Source organism: Microtus oregoni, unplaced genomic scaffold, assembly GCF_018167655.1.
Source record: "Microtus oregoni isolate MIOR12 unplaced genomic scaffold, Mior012 000058F_ref0000040, whole genome shotgun sequence".
In the NCBI taxonomy this organism is placed as follows: Eukaryota; Metazoa; Chordata; class Mammalia; order Rodentia; family Cricetidae; genus Microtus; species Microtus oregoni.
In genome coordinates, this window is record NW_024543834.1 from 6,432,116 (window position 1) to 6,445,115 (window position 13,000).

Below are 13,000 nucleotides of genomic sequence, written 5' to 3' on the forward strand. Positions count from 1 at the left end.
TGGGCAGAGTAAATAGGCAGAGCCATGGAGTTGGTCTTAGCCATGCCCACTTAGCATTTGAAAAAAAGAGGTATCCTGGTCAGAAAAGGATTTCAGATACATAGTAGGACAGATTCAGATATAAAAGACCTCTAAATGAGATACATTGTGTTTAAAATTTTACACAGGCTTGGGAGAGAGGGAAAAGAGTATAGACAGTTATAAAAAAAAAGTAAAGTTTTTAAGGAGACAGTAAAAATAATATAAAAGAATACAGGCAGACATAGATTAAAAGAATAAAGAAAAATAAGTCACATAAATATGGAAAATACACTGTCTGGATTATGCATATTGTTGCGTTTTCTTTGAAATTTTTGACTGTGAATGAGCTAAGTACAGAGAGACATTCCATTGTATTAGTTGCTAAACCAATCCAATATATTTATTTTAAAGGTATCTTGATCTCAAAATTTGAGTCTAAGGATATATTACTTTGGAACAGAGGTTCTGCTTTTTTTCCACAGAGGATGAGACCCTGTGGATTCCTTCCAGGCGAATGTGGTTTCATGGAACAAGACCTCCCAAAAGGTCTCCATGAATCCTAAAAATACTTTGCCAGACAAACAGTAGGAGGCTGTTTGGAGAGAACTATATCCAAAGTCCCAAAATGATTGTTTATAAATGTTTGTTTTCATTTAAAGGGGAGTATGATATAGAAATGAATAATTGTATTGGTATGGACTTTAAACTATTGATACAAATTTAAGGTCGATTTATTACACTATGTATATGTATTTCTGCTCTTGTTTAAGGTATTATATTTATACCGCTCATTTTAAAATGTAATATATAATTAAAAATTATAGATTAATAGTCATTTATAATAGTCAAACTAGTAGTCATGTTAGTTATGTTTTCTAGATATACAGAGATATATTTCACTTAGATAGATAATCATTAACACTTCGAGGGCTACAGAATATGGCATTTAAAATGTTTTAAGAACTTATAGTTTTCCTGACAATGAGACATATCTTCTGGCAGCACCATTCTACTTCAAGAGAATGATGGGCATTGAAGAGGCAACTTATGGAATTTGTTAGCCATTTGGGCAAAAAACTGCTCTTGTCTGAACTGCTTGGTGGTATGTTGTATGAACTAGACATGTAGGACTTACAGTATAAAAACTGCTGAACTTGCCTAAAGAAGGTAATACAATCCTTCAGGGTTCTTGCTTCACAGAAAAGGCTGACAGAAATTCTGTAGGACACAGAAGAAAACAACTGATGAACTTTGCCATTATAAGGTAGAACAGTTCTTCAAATTTCTTGCTTCATGGAAAAGTCTGCTGGATACTGTGGGCCTGTAGGCTGAAGATGGATGCCCCATTGTTACAGAACTTTGGATGAATGTCCAGGCAGTAAGATGTCTCTGTCAATTCTAGAACTTTGGAAGCTGCTTACAATGCACTTCCTGTTTACTTAGGTAATATTATATTCATCTAGCTTTGTTGAAAAGTTGAATACTAGGTATAGTTTTCCTTAGTTATGATAAAAGATAAATTAGATATAAATATTGTAACTATAATTCTTGCTTGATAACTTTACTGTGTTAAAGTTAAAACTTTATATTTTACTATGTTAAAGTTAAAACCTTTATTTATTTAGACAGAAAAGGGGAAATGATGTGGGATATTCTTTTGCATATGTGTTGCTCTTAATGTTTAATGAATAAAGCTGCTTTGTCCTATGACAGGGAAGAATATAACCAGGTTGGAAGAGATATATATATAGAGAGAGAGTAAGTGGAGTCAAAGAGATACCATGTAGCTGCTGAAGGGAAAAGATGCTAGACCTTACTGGTAGGCCATAGCCTTGTGGTGATACAAAGATTAATAGAAATGGGTTAATTTAAGATGTAAGAGTTAGTTAAATAAAAAGTCTGAGTTAATAGGTCAAAGAGTGTTATAGTTAATATAGTTTCTGTGCTATTATTCAGGTCTGAGTGGCTGGGAAATAAATGATTGGCCTTTGACTACATGAAGTAGCTATTCATTTTAATTTTTTACATATTTGAATTAGGTCATTTATTTTCTTAGTGTCAGATTTGAATGTGTATGTATTTTGGGATGTTTATTCCCTACCGCTGTGCATATTAACACTAATTCAGTGACTTGCAACAACACCCATTTATTATCACAGTTTGTGTGTCAGAAGCCTGGCCTCAGCACCCCTGAATTCCCCTCACAGGGTCCTAGATGATTAATCTGAGATGTCATCAAGTCACATTCTCATCTGGCCTCCCCTGGAGCTCAGCAATCATTTCTAGACTTATTGGCGTTGTTGGAAGAACTCAGTGCCTTGTGACAGAAAGACTAAGTCAACATTTTCTAGTTGTCTGTTGGGCAGATTTTGGTCTCAGCTCCTAGAGGCCACACTCAGGTCACAGGCAGATGTAGCTCTCACAATAGTGCTGTTTTCCCTTTAAAACAAAGAAGACTTTTTCCAGTCCAAGATGGATTTTTAACACACCAGTGACTACAGCCTTAAATTCCATGGAATGAAATCCAATCAAGGAAGTCACTGTCCTGTAAATGCCAGAAAGTTCTATCAGCATTCAACGAGAAAGGGTTATATATGGTTTATGTGCCAATACATGAAAACTCTAAGAGCCACCTTAAAATTCTCTACCATATCTGTTTACAAGTTCACTGTCAAAGAGGAGTGTCGCAAATGCTTTCCTAGAGTTTTTTCTTTTCATCGTCTTAGGCAAAACATTCAAAGTACTGAAATGTTTAATTTTGAATTCTACATGCTTTCTCTTATGGGTCATGATTGGGGAGTTATAGCTAAGAAATTTTTTTCACATCCAAAGGGCACAAAAATTTTCTTCTGTAGCTCTCAGAGTCTGGTTTTATAATTAAATAATTATCTATTTTAAATTAAGTTTAGAGTATAGCACAGCAGCAGAGATGGAAGTTTTGTGTTTGCTCTTTGGTAATAGACACTTGAATGTTATTGCATTTGGTTTTACAAGTTTTTGATAAAATTTGTTGGAACATGGTCAAAAGAATGACCCATAGTGAATAATGCCTTGGGGAACTGTGGGAGAGGCTCCAGGAAAAAGGCAAAGGGTCTTTGCCGCAGGTGCATTTTTTTCCCTGAGTTGCTTCATACCTTCTATGACAAACATTTACATTTACCTTAATAAGCTATGTTTATTCTTGTTGGATGTGAGGACATAGCTCTAGAGCCCAATCTAGTCAGTGTACCCTGGATCTGGATATGGCCTACTGCCTTGCTTTCATGCTTTCCTAGACAGAATCTATAGTACATGTGCCAGGCAATTGTGTTTTAATTGCTCTGTCCTGGGAAAGAGTGCTGTGTTAATATTTAGCATGTGCTTATTGATGCATATTTCATTTTTTTCTGAATTCAAGCAACCTTCCTTAGGTCTTCCTGTAATAAAGAAAATGTAACGTTTTCTTTGTTACATTTGTGTACAAAAGCACCTGAAACTGAAAAAAAGGTTGTCTACAGCATTAGACTGTAGTCTGTTCTGTCCTTACAGGTCCTTGTTTCCCAGGTCCAAAAGATAAGATCTGCATAGGTCAGCTAAAAAGCCAACAAGAATATTATTCTTTTTTTGTTTTGTACTGATTCCTAACTTTGTCAAATATCACCTTTTACAATATACAGACCTGAATTCCACTCCTTTGATCTGTGTGTTCATTCTCCTGGTACTGTTGGAACAACTGCAGCCCTATATGATAGTTTTATGTTATATTTACATTTCTAATGACTACCAAATATATGTTAATATGAAATTGCTAACTTCAACAAGAATTATTTCCTAGGCTTTGGATTTGGCTTGTATTGAATCTATAGCCATGTTTGAGGAAGTTCAATATATTTACAACAATAAACTTTATAACCTATAAATATTATACAGCTTACCAATTAGTTTTAATATCTTTGGGTTTTTTTCTTAACAATCTACAGTTCATGCACATACCTGTAACATTTTTCCCACATATTTAATGTCTCTTGGTGCTATTGCAAATAATGCTTTTAGTACAATATCTACTTGTTCGTTGCTAGTGTACAGGAAGTACCATCAATGTTTGTATATTGGTTTTATCAACTTTGTATATTTTGCATTCTACATAAATCTTATAGACTTTTAAAGATTCTTCAGGGTTTTTTGGCACAGATAAGCATAGCATTTAAAAATAGTAATAGCTTTATTACTAGATTATATTCTATGTTCTTTGTACTTCATTTACTTTTTATCCTTCATTCAACTGTGTAGAACTTTCTATTAGTTATGTGTCTGTTGGTCTACCAAAATACCCAACAATAGCTTATAGAAGGAAGGACTTATTTCTCATCACAGTTTCATGGTATAGTGCATTGTGGTAGGAAACATACGGAGTCAAGAGATGAGGCAGTTGGTCATATTATAACCACAGTCAGGAAGTAGAGGGGTATGCTGCTATAGGGTGGGTCTCTAAGATGACTACATCACAATAGTTGGCATTAACAGAAACCATCATGGATCTCTAGGATGCTGTCTAATGGGAGAGGGCTTATTGTTACTTTATCCTAATAACAGATGATAATTTCACATCATCACCACTGGTACCACATTAGCAATAGGTACTGTGTAGATGGTATATTAGACTAAGAAGGTCACCTTCTATTTTTAGATTGCTGAGCAAATTTTACAATTAAAGGATGTTGGGTAGTGACAAATACACTTTGTGCCTCTGCTAAGAGGATTACAAGATTTTTCATTATTTTTCTGTTGTTACGATGGATTATATGGATGGATTTTTTTGAATAATGAATTAAGCCAGCATTTCTGGGATAAACCCAAAAGAGATCATTGTTAGTAATACATTATTGTCATTGGTAAGCTAAAATGTTAATAATTTTATTCCTCACTACACAAAGTTTGTTTAGCTCTTGTTTTCTCATGAAGGTATATATGCTAGCCTTTATCTTATAAGTTGAGAAGTGTTCTTTCTAATTTTTCTTCTGAAAAGAGAATAATAGGACTGACACCGTTTCTTCTTTAAATTCTAGCCCAGTTTACCAATGATACCACTAAATCTGGAACCTCTTTGTCATTTTGATTTTCTTGTCATTTCTAATGTCGAATCCTATTTATTTAAAAGTTGGCGACCTCTAGAAACTTCACTTTCAAGGAATTTCCTAGTGTCTACATTTCATGGGCACACAATTTACAGTGTATTTTGACTACTGACTTAGTGCCTCCTTATGTCTCATTCCCTGATGGTGATTATATGTGTTTTTCTTTACTGTTTTTTTTTTCTGGTCTACCAAATTTACTGATTTTTTCTTAAGAGCCAATTTTCAATTTCACAGATTATTTTTTGTTATTTTTTTGGAAATTTTTCTGTTTTCAATTTCATTAAATTTTGCTTTCAATGTTACATTTTTCCTTCTAATAGGTTTGGCTTACTTGTTTTATTTTCTGACTCTTAAGGAGAAACTTAAAAGAAATATTTCCTCTTTTCTAATAAGAAATTTATTTTTGTAATTCTCCCTAACCATTGCTTTAAACAAATAACAGAAATTTCGATATTTTTATTTCTACTTATATTCAATTGCATTTTTTATTTCTTTTTTAATTTATATGATATTTAGAATTGTAGTTTTAATTTTATAATATTTAGAAGTTTCCCCAAATAACTGGTGTCAGTGACTGTACTTAAATCCATATATATGGTCAAATTATAAAAATGTATTGTTTCAGTTCTATCCAATGTGCTATCATTTTATTTTACAATTCATTTTGTGAATGTGACATTTTCAGTTGAGAATAATAAGTCTCCTGATGATGTTTGAGTACTGAATTTTTCATGTCATCTAGAGCATATTGACTGATAGCATCATTCAAGTGTACTGTAGTGTAACTAATTCTCTTTCCACTTGGTTTGTGGAGAAATTGTTGCTGACATCTATAATTTAAATGGTGGGCTTTTCTTTCAGCTACTTAATTTTTGCATTTTGTACTCCATGCGGATAAGTCTACACTCGGAGAATGCCTTCTGGATCAACTGACACCTTTATTGACATGTCACGTCTCTAGCCCAGGTGTCCTGAGTGCGTTTCTCTCTCTCTCTCTCTGTGCGTGTGTGTGTGTGTGTGTGTGTGTGAGAGAGAGAGAGAGAGAGAGAGAGAGAGACAGAGACAGAGACAGAGACAGAGACAGAGAGAGAAAAGAGAGAGAGGAGAGAGAGAGGAGAGGGTATCCTAAATGCAGGGCTTTATATGCATACCAGGGAAGTGTTCTACCATTGAGCTGTATCTGGCCTCACCTTAACTTTCTTTTGTTTGATGTTAGCATGCTATCTTTTTTCATAATTTTAAAATTTAGCCTACCTCCATATTTATACCTAAAATAACAATTTTTTTTACAGACATTAATAGTTGGGTCTTACTTTTGCTATTTCTCCTTCTAGTTTCTGTCAGAAGTTGTAACTTTCAGCTTTGTCTATGAAATGACACAACTGTCATGACCAAATTGATTTTTTTTCTCATGTTCTCTTTTTTCCCATTAGTTTTCTGACATCCTCTCGGCTAGATATTCATTTTTGGTAACTCTGTATAATCTCCACTACACTTCATCTCTCACTTGTGCTGGTCAGCTTTGCACTACTGCAAGAAAGCAGCTAAAGCATCTAAAATTATAGAGAAAAAGATTTATTTTGTGCACAGGTTGAGAGGTTTAAAGTTCAAGGTATGAAAAGGTAAAAGACTTGGAGGTCATACTACTTTGGCCTATGGTGGGGACAATGAATGGTAGCATATGGCATGTCATACCAGAAGAATCTGTAGGGGAGTCTTGCAGCAACACAGGAAGTCAGAGAGAAAGCCTGATTTCCAGCAGGTTGATCATGTCTGTGCACATGTGCACACACATACATTCATAAATGTGTACATATGCATATGTACATGTATGAGCATTTTCATTTCATCCTTCTGGAAGTCCTTGAGTTGTTTGTATGCATGGATTTATACCATTTGTTATTTTGGAAAAATTATCAGTCTTTGTCCCCGAGTACTCTAAGGACCCATTATTGTTCCTTTGTCTTCATGATAGAAATTATACAAATCACATAAAGGTTAGACTCTTGGGTGCTATTTTCCAGTATTGTGATGCTTTGTTTAGTTTTATTTTTGTATTTCCTCTTCTGGCTGTTTTTTTAGTTCAAGTAATTTAAATTGGGTAATTTATGAATTTTCTAGCTCTGAAGTTTGGTGCCTACTGATGAATTATTTAATGTCATGCCTTATTCCCGCTGCTGTATTTAATTCCTCCCTTCCATTTGACATTTTCTTACAGTTTTCATCTCTTGGATAAGATTCCTCAGGTATTTACACATGCATTCTATTTTTCCACAGAGTCCTTTAATGTTTTAATTAGAATAATCTTAATTCTTTGCCTTATGGTTATGATAACTGCTCAGAGTCTGTTTAGCATTGGCTCTTTTGCTTTGGGGCCTTGGGGTGCATTGCTTTTGTTTATTGGAAAATTTGGGTATAAGCTATATAACAGTAGACACGAAGGGAAAGGGCCCTCTGTAGAACTATCTAAGCACCTTGTACTGTGAATGGTCATTGGTGAAGATATGCAAACCTTCTTAGACTACATTTCAAAGAATGCTTTCTACAATCTGTAATCAAACTACCAATTTTACTTCATAGAGGGAATACATGTAGACTAGCCTACATATGGTTGTAAACTCCCTTTGTATGCAAGAAACCAGGGAGTTCACTCCATTTCCTATTAAACTGGTAAAAAAAAATAAACATTTTATCTGATGTTTTCCTCTCTAAAATATAGAACCTGTGTTCTTCTGCTTGACCTAAGTACCTATATGTTCATTTTTCTTTCTCTATATTTTAAGCTATTCGATGGTTTTGCAGCCTCATCTCCATGAAAACTTGGAGTCCACAACCTTTCAAAGATGAGGGAAGCAAAGTCTGCTTTGCTATATATACTAATGAAGTCAACTCAAAATTAGTGAGATACTTAGCCATAGAAAGTGAACTCAGCATTAATGTTTTCAGAAGTTATACTACATACAGAGTAATTAAAAGAATTTTAAGGAGGATTTAGAGTTCATTCCTATTCTTTTTTTTTTTTTTTTTTTTTTTTTGAGACAGGGTTTCTCCGTAGCTTTTGGTTCCTGTCCTGGAACTAGCTCTTGTAGACCAGGCTGGCCTCGAACTCACAGAGATCCGCCTGCCTCTGCCTCCCGAGTGCTGGGATTAAAGGCGTGCGCCACCACCGCCCGGCTTCATTCCTATTCTTAAGGAATTTTTAATCTACTTTGAAAAAAAAGAACTAAAGGAGAAATCCACCATAAGTCAGTGCCTGGTTCTGTTATTACCTGGTATCAGATTTAAATAAGAAAAATAAGCAGAATTTCTGCAAGAAAGACACTGCCTGGAGATTGGTTTTACAGAGATTCAGGTAGTGTCTTTGAGAGGCACTTTCTACAATTTCATCACCAATGTGTAGAAATTTTATTTTAACAAATCACTATATGACTAATAAGCTGCAAAATAACTTAGATAATATATCAATAAAATTCAGAATTAAATACAGCTTAAAAATGGTTCTGTGAGCTGGAAACTTTCTCTATGCTGGTTAGCTCTCAAAGTACTGGTTGGTGCTATGCAAAATGCTTTAGTAGCAAAGACATCAATGGTGTAACTGAAATGCGAATCCTATAAACTTTAAAGTCAACCTTGAGACAAGATGTGCTCACCTATGCATTATTGGCACTACTATTAGGGGTAACCACCCATACTCGCATTTGTGGGCTGCTCATAGGAGGAAACCTGTGTGTGGTATTCAAGCCCAGTCACCAACCCAGTCCTGGAAGGACATTTTTACTACCCTCTCCAGGGCCCAGGAAATATTTCAGGAAAGAAGGCTAGAAGTAAGAAAGTGCCAGAAGAGAGGGAGAAGGCTTCCAAAATACCACCATCTAGGCATGACACAGTCATTGCATTCATGCTCGTTAGTGTCTATAGTTACTTGTAGAAGAATGGTCCTGAAACATTTATCTAATTAATCTTTATCAATAAAACTCAGGAGTCAGATATTGGGGTAAGAACCTGAATGATCAGAGAAGCAACCAATAACATCCTATCTTTTCATTTTTTTTTTTTATCCAAAAGGAATGAGGTCTTCTCTCAGCCCTACCTACTACTTCCTGCCTCTCTATCTGTCCTTAGTCCTCCAAATCCTCTCTGGTTAGTTTTGGTCAGTAAGTAGCTAGTTCCACCCTCTGATTCAAAGCAAACCTTATTGTCAGAATACGATCAAAATACCACACAGCATAGCCCTGGAAACAACCATTCATTGATGGAAAACCGTAGCTCTTACTGATCATTGATAGATTCTGTGAGACAGGGAGTCATTGTCTTTAGTTGTATACTCTCTTGCCTCTGAAGAATAGCTCTAAACTCACAGTTATGAAGGCAAGACTGTTTAAGCTCAGTGGTTCATGACATAAAATAAACATATATAAATATGGGAACATGGCTTGTAGGGAAGGGAGGGATCAGACAGGGCCTGGCACGAGGTAGAAAGGATGAGAGGGGAGTTCTGAGAAAGCATTATATAGTGTAGGAAATGTCAAAGAACAGATCTGAATAATGAAAACAATACTCAATGTTTTTTGATAAATATTGGAATATATTTTCAGCAATTATATTCTTCTCTGATCATTCTATGGATGGAGAAATTAAAAGTGTAGCTGCAAGAATATATGGTGAAGTCAAAGCCTTGGAATTCAAGATCCCGCGAGATGCTTACCATGTCGGACAGAGAGCAATAAAGCTTTAATATTCTCTATAAACCCAGACATAATCTTATGTTACAATAGAATATGGACTACGGGTAAAATTGGCTCTTTAGTCAGGAACTAAAGAGAATAGCACTGACCAGATGCTCAGATAAATGACTGAGGCCCCCAGCAGTTTTTCTTAATCCCACTCTGTCACTGCTTTCAGTAAAATCTAAGATGGAAAGCATAGCCAGACTGACAAATACATTTGTTCAAGACCTCATTCATTATAATTCCATTAGTATCTCCAGGCGCAGAGCCAGACAGAAACATCTGGGATGGATTATGTTTTTGAAGAGATAAACATGCAGATGTTCAGAAATTATTTTAAGGAAAATTTATCCATAAAATGTTGTGATGACCAAAAAAAAAAAAATGAAATGGCAAATACGTAGTGTGGAAGGATATAGATGTACTGTGAAGAAGGGATTCTTAAACATTTAAACATAATAAAGCAATGTTTTCATGATTATAAATTAATCAATAAAGAAAGATAGAAGCAAAATTAAAATATATCACCCCAGTTCTTTATGTGTTCATTTTATTTGCCATTCAATTTATCTTAGAATTGTTTGAAAAACTTTAACAGTCTTGAGCATCCAACCCAGGCCCTTGTACATGCCAGGCAAAGACTCTGTCACTGCAGCACTTTAGCTAGCCAAGGATTTAATAACGTTTCCCACATTTCCAAAATAGAAACTCATGGCTCAAGTTTTTAGCTATACATATTGTTTAAGTATTAGCTCCCTGTATTCAATTTAAATGCTGGCTAATTTAATATTTTTTTCCTTCAGGCAATTTACTCTTTCTGGTATTAATTGTTCTGTTATTGTTTTATAGTTTAAAATAACACACGCAACCCAATGCTTTATCTATTCAATGATTTATTAATTTCATATCTCACCACTGCAGAAAACGAGAAGTAGGATTCTCAGGGCTCTCTGTCAAGCACCAGCTTCCCTTAGAGATAGTTGTCAGTACTGGCCCTGTTTTCTCATTCCCAAGGTTGTAACATTTAAATTCTGATTCAAAATTCTGTTTAAGATATTCCCAGGACTATCAACAGGGAGATAATGTAACTGAAAACCAAGTAAGATAACATCTCCTGATCAAGCAGGATTTATTCCAGGAACAAGGAAGTGCTGGATAACATTTAGAAAGGGCAGTGGATGCAAATTAAGGATTTTCATAAAAAGAAAGAAAAATGCATATTCTGATATCTGGAGAGTTATCATTTGGCAATATTTCCCATTGTTACATGATTTAAATAAAAATAAAAGTATCAGCTTGAACTGAATAGGATGCCATGTTGACTGTGGCCACAGACATAAATGAACACCTGCAGATGTAGACACATGATATGGTGAGGAACTAAACATGTTTACATCCAGGAGCAAGGAATGAATGCCCACGGTTCTCACTACGGAGAATGTGACTGTTGACCTGACATCTCAAGAAGGAACAAAATATTTTAGCAATTCTGAGTCAATTTACATCATTTAAGAGACAGAAAATAAAGTGAAGAAAAAATGAAGTTGCATTTCTGTACTCAAACATCAGATTTTTGAAGAGTGAATGGAAAAAATAAAAAGTCAAGCATGATAATTTGAGTTCAATGCCCAAGACCCACATGGTGGAAACAAAAGGCTGATTCTGGTAAATTTCCTCTGGCCTTCATACGTGCACCGTGGAACAGACATCCCATGTGCCCCCCCACAATACTCACACTACTCAAATAAATAAATTAATATACATAAATATATTCATAAATGTAATTTATTAAAAAATATATCCTTATGGTGATTGATAATAGCACCCAAGATTAGTGTAGAGGTAGGTAAAGGAAGAGGAGAATAATATGACAGTATAAAAATGAAAATTGGTTTCTGTATGATATACATGTATAAGAATATATATTTTGTATTGTATGCTTATATATGTATATAAATATATATAATACATGTTTTAATTAATAATATTTGTGCATGCCTAACACAGTTATGCTGGACTTTTCCATACTTAGCAATTCTTTAGTTTCTAAGATCCCATGATTAAACCAGCTGTGATCTAGATAGAACCTTTTCTATTTTTTCTGGTGCCTTCCAATGACTCAGCAGGTAACTGAACTCAATCATCGTCTAATGAGTCAGCGTTTGTTCCTGATCCCTCCTTGTCCAGCATGTGCATCGTGGCCTTTCACCTCATTCATCTTTGAAAGTAGCCTGTTTCTGTCTTTGTCACATTTACAGAAAAATTAGCAATATGAATAAATTTACAAGTTCAACATCTTTGTATCTTGGCCTTTTTTTTTGTTTCATTTGGTTTGGTTTGGTTATTGGTTTTTCGAGGCATGGTTTCTCTGTAGCTTTGGAGCCTGTCCTGGAACTTGCTCTGGAGACCAGGCTGGCCTCAAACTCACTGAGATCCACCTGCCTCTGCCTCTGCCTCTCCAGTGCTGGGATTAAAGGAGTGCACCGCCACTGCCCGGCTATGTACCAGGGCCTTTTACATTTCCATTTTCCATACATTGCTGAAGCAGAGTTCAGCTACAAAGCCTAGTGCTATGTCTAGTTTAGGTCCCCGATGTGAACTACAACCCGAGGGACTCTGCAAATGCACATGCTCTATATAGCAGTAACCCTTGTTATATAGTATATATAGTATAGCTTAAAGTTCACAGTTCTTTTTTTTTTAATTGAGAAAAGGAGAAAAAAAAACAAGTTTCCACCTCCTCCCAGCCTCCCATTTCCCTCCCCCTCCTCCCCCCGACGCCCCCTCCTCCCACCCTTCTCCCCCTCCCCCCACTCCTTTCCCCCTCCCTCTCCAGTCCAAAGAGCAGTCAGGGTTTTCTGCCCTGTGGTAAGACCTAGGACCTCCCACCTCCATCCATATCTAGGAAGGTGAACATCCAAACTGGCTGGGCTCCCACAAAGCCATCACATTACGTAGGATCAAACCCCCGTGCCATTGTCCTTTGCGTCTCATCAGCCCTCATAGTTCGCCATGTTCAGAGAGTCCAGTTTTATCCCATGCTTTTTCAGTCACAGTCCAGCTGGTCTTGGTGAGCACTCAATAGATCAGCTCCAGTGTCTCAGTGGGTGGGTGCATCCCTCGTGGTCCCGACTTCTT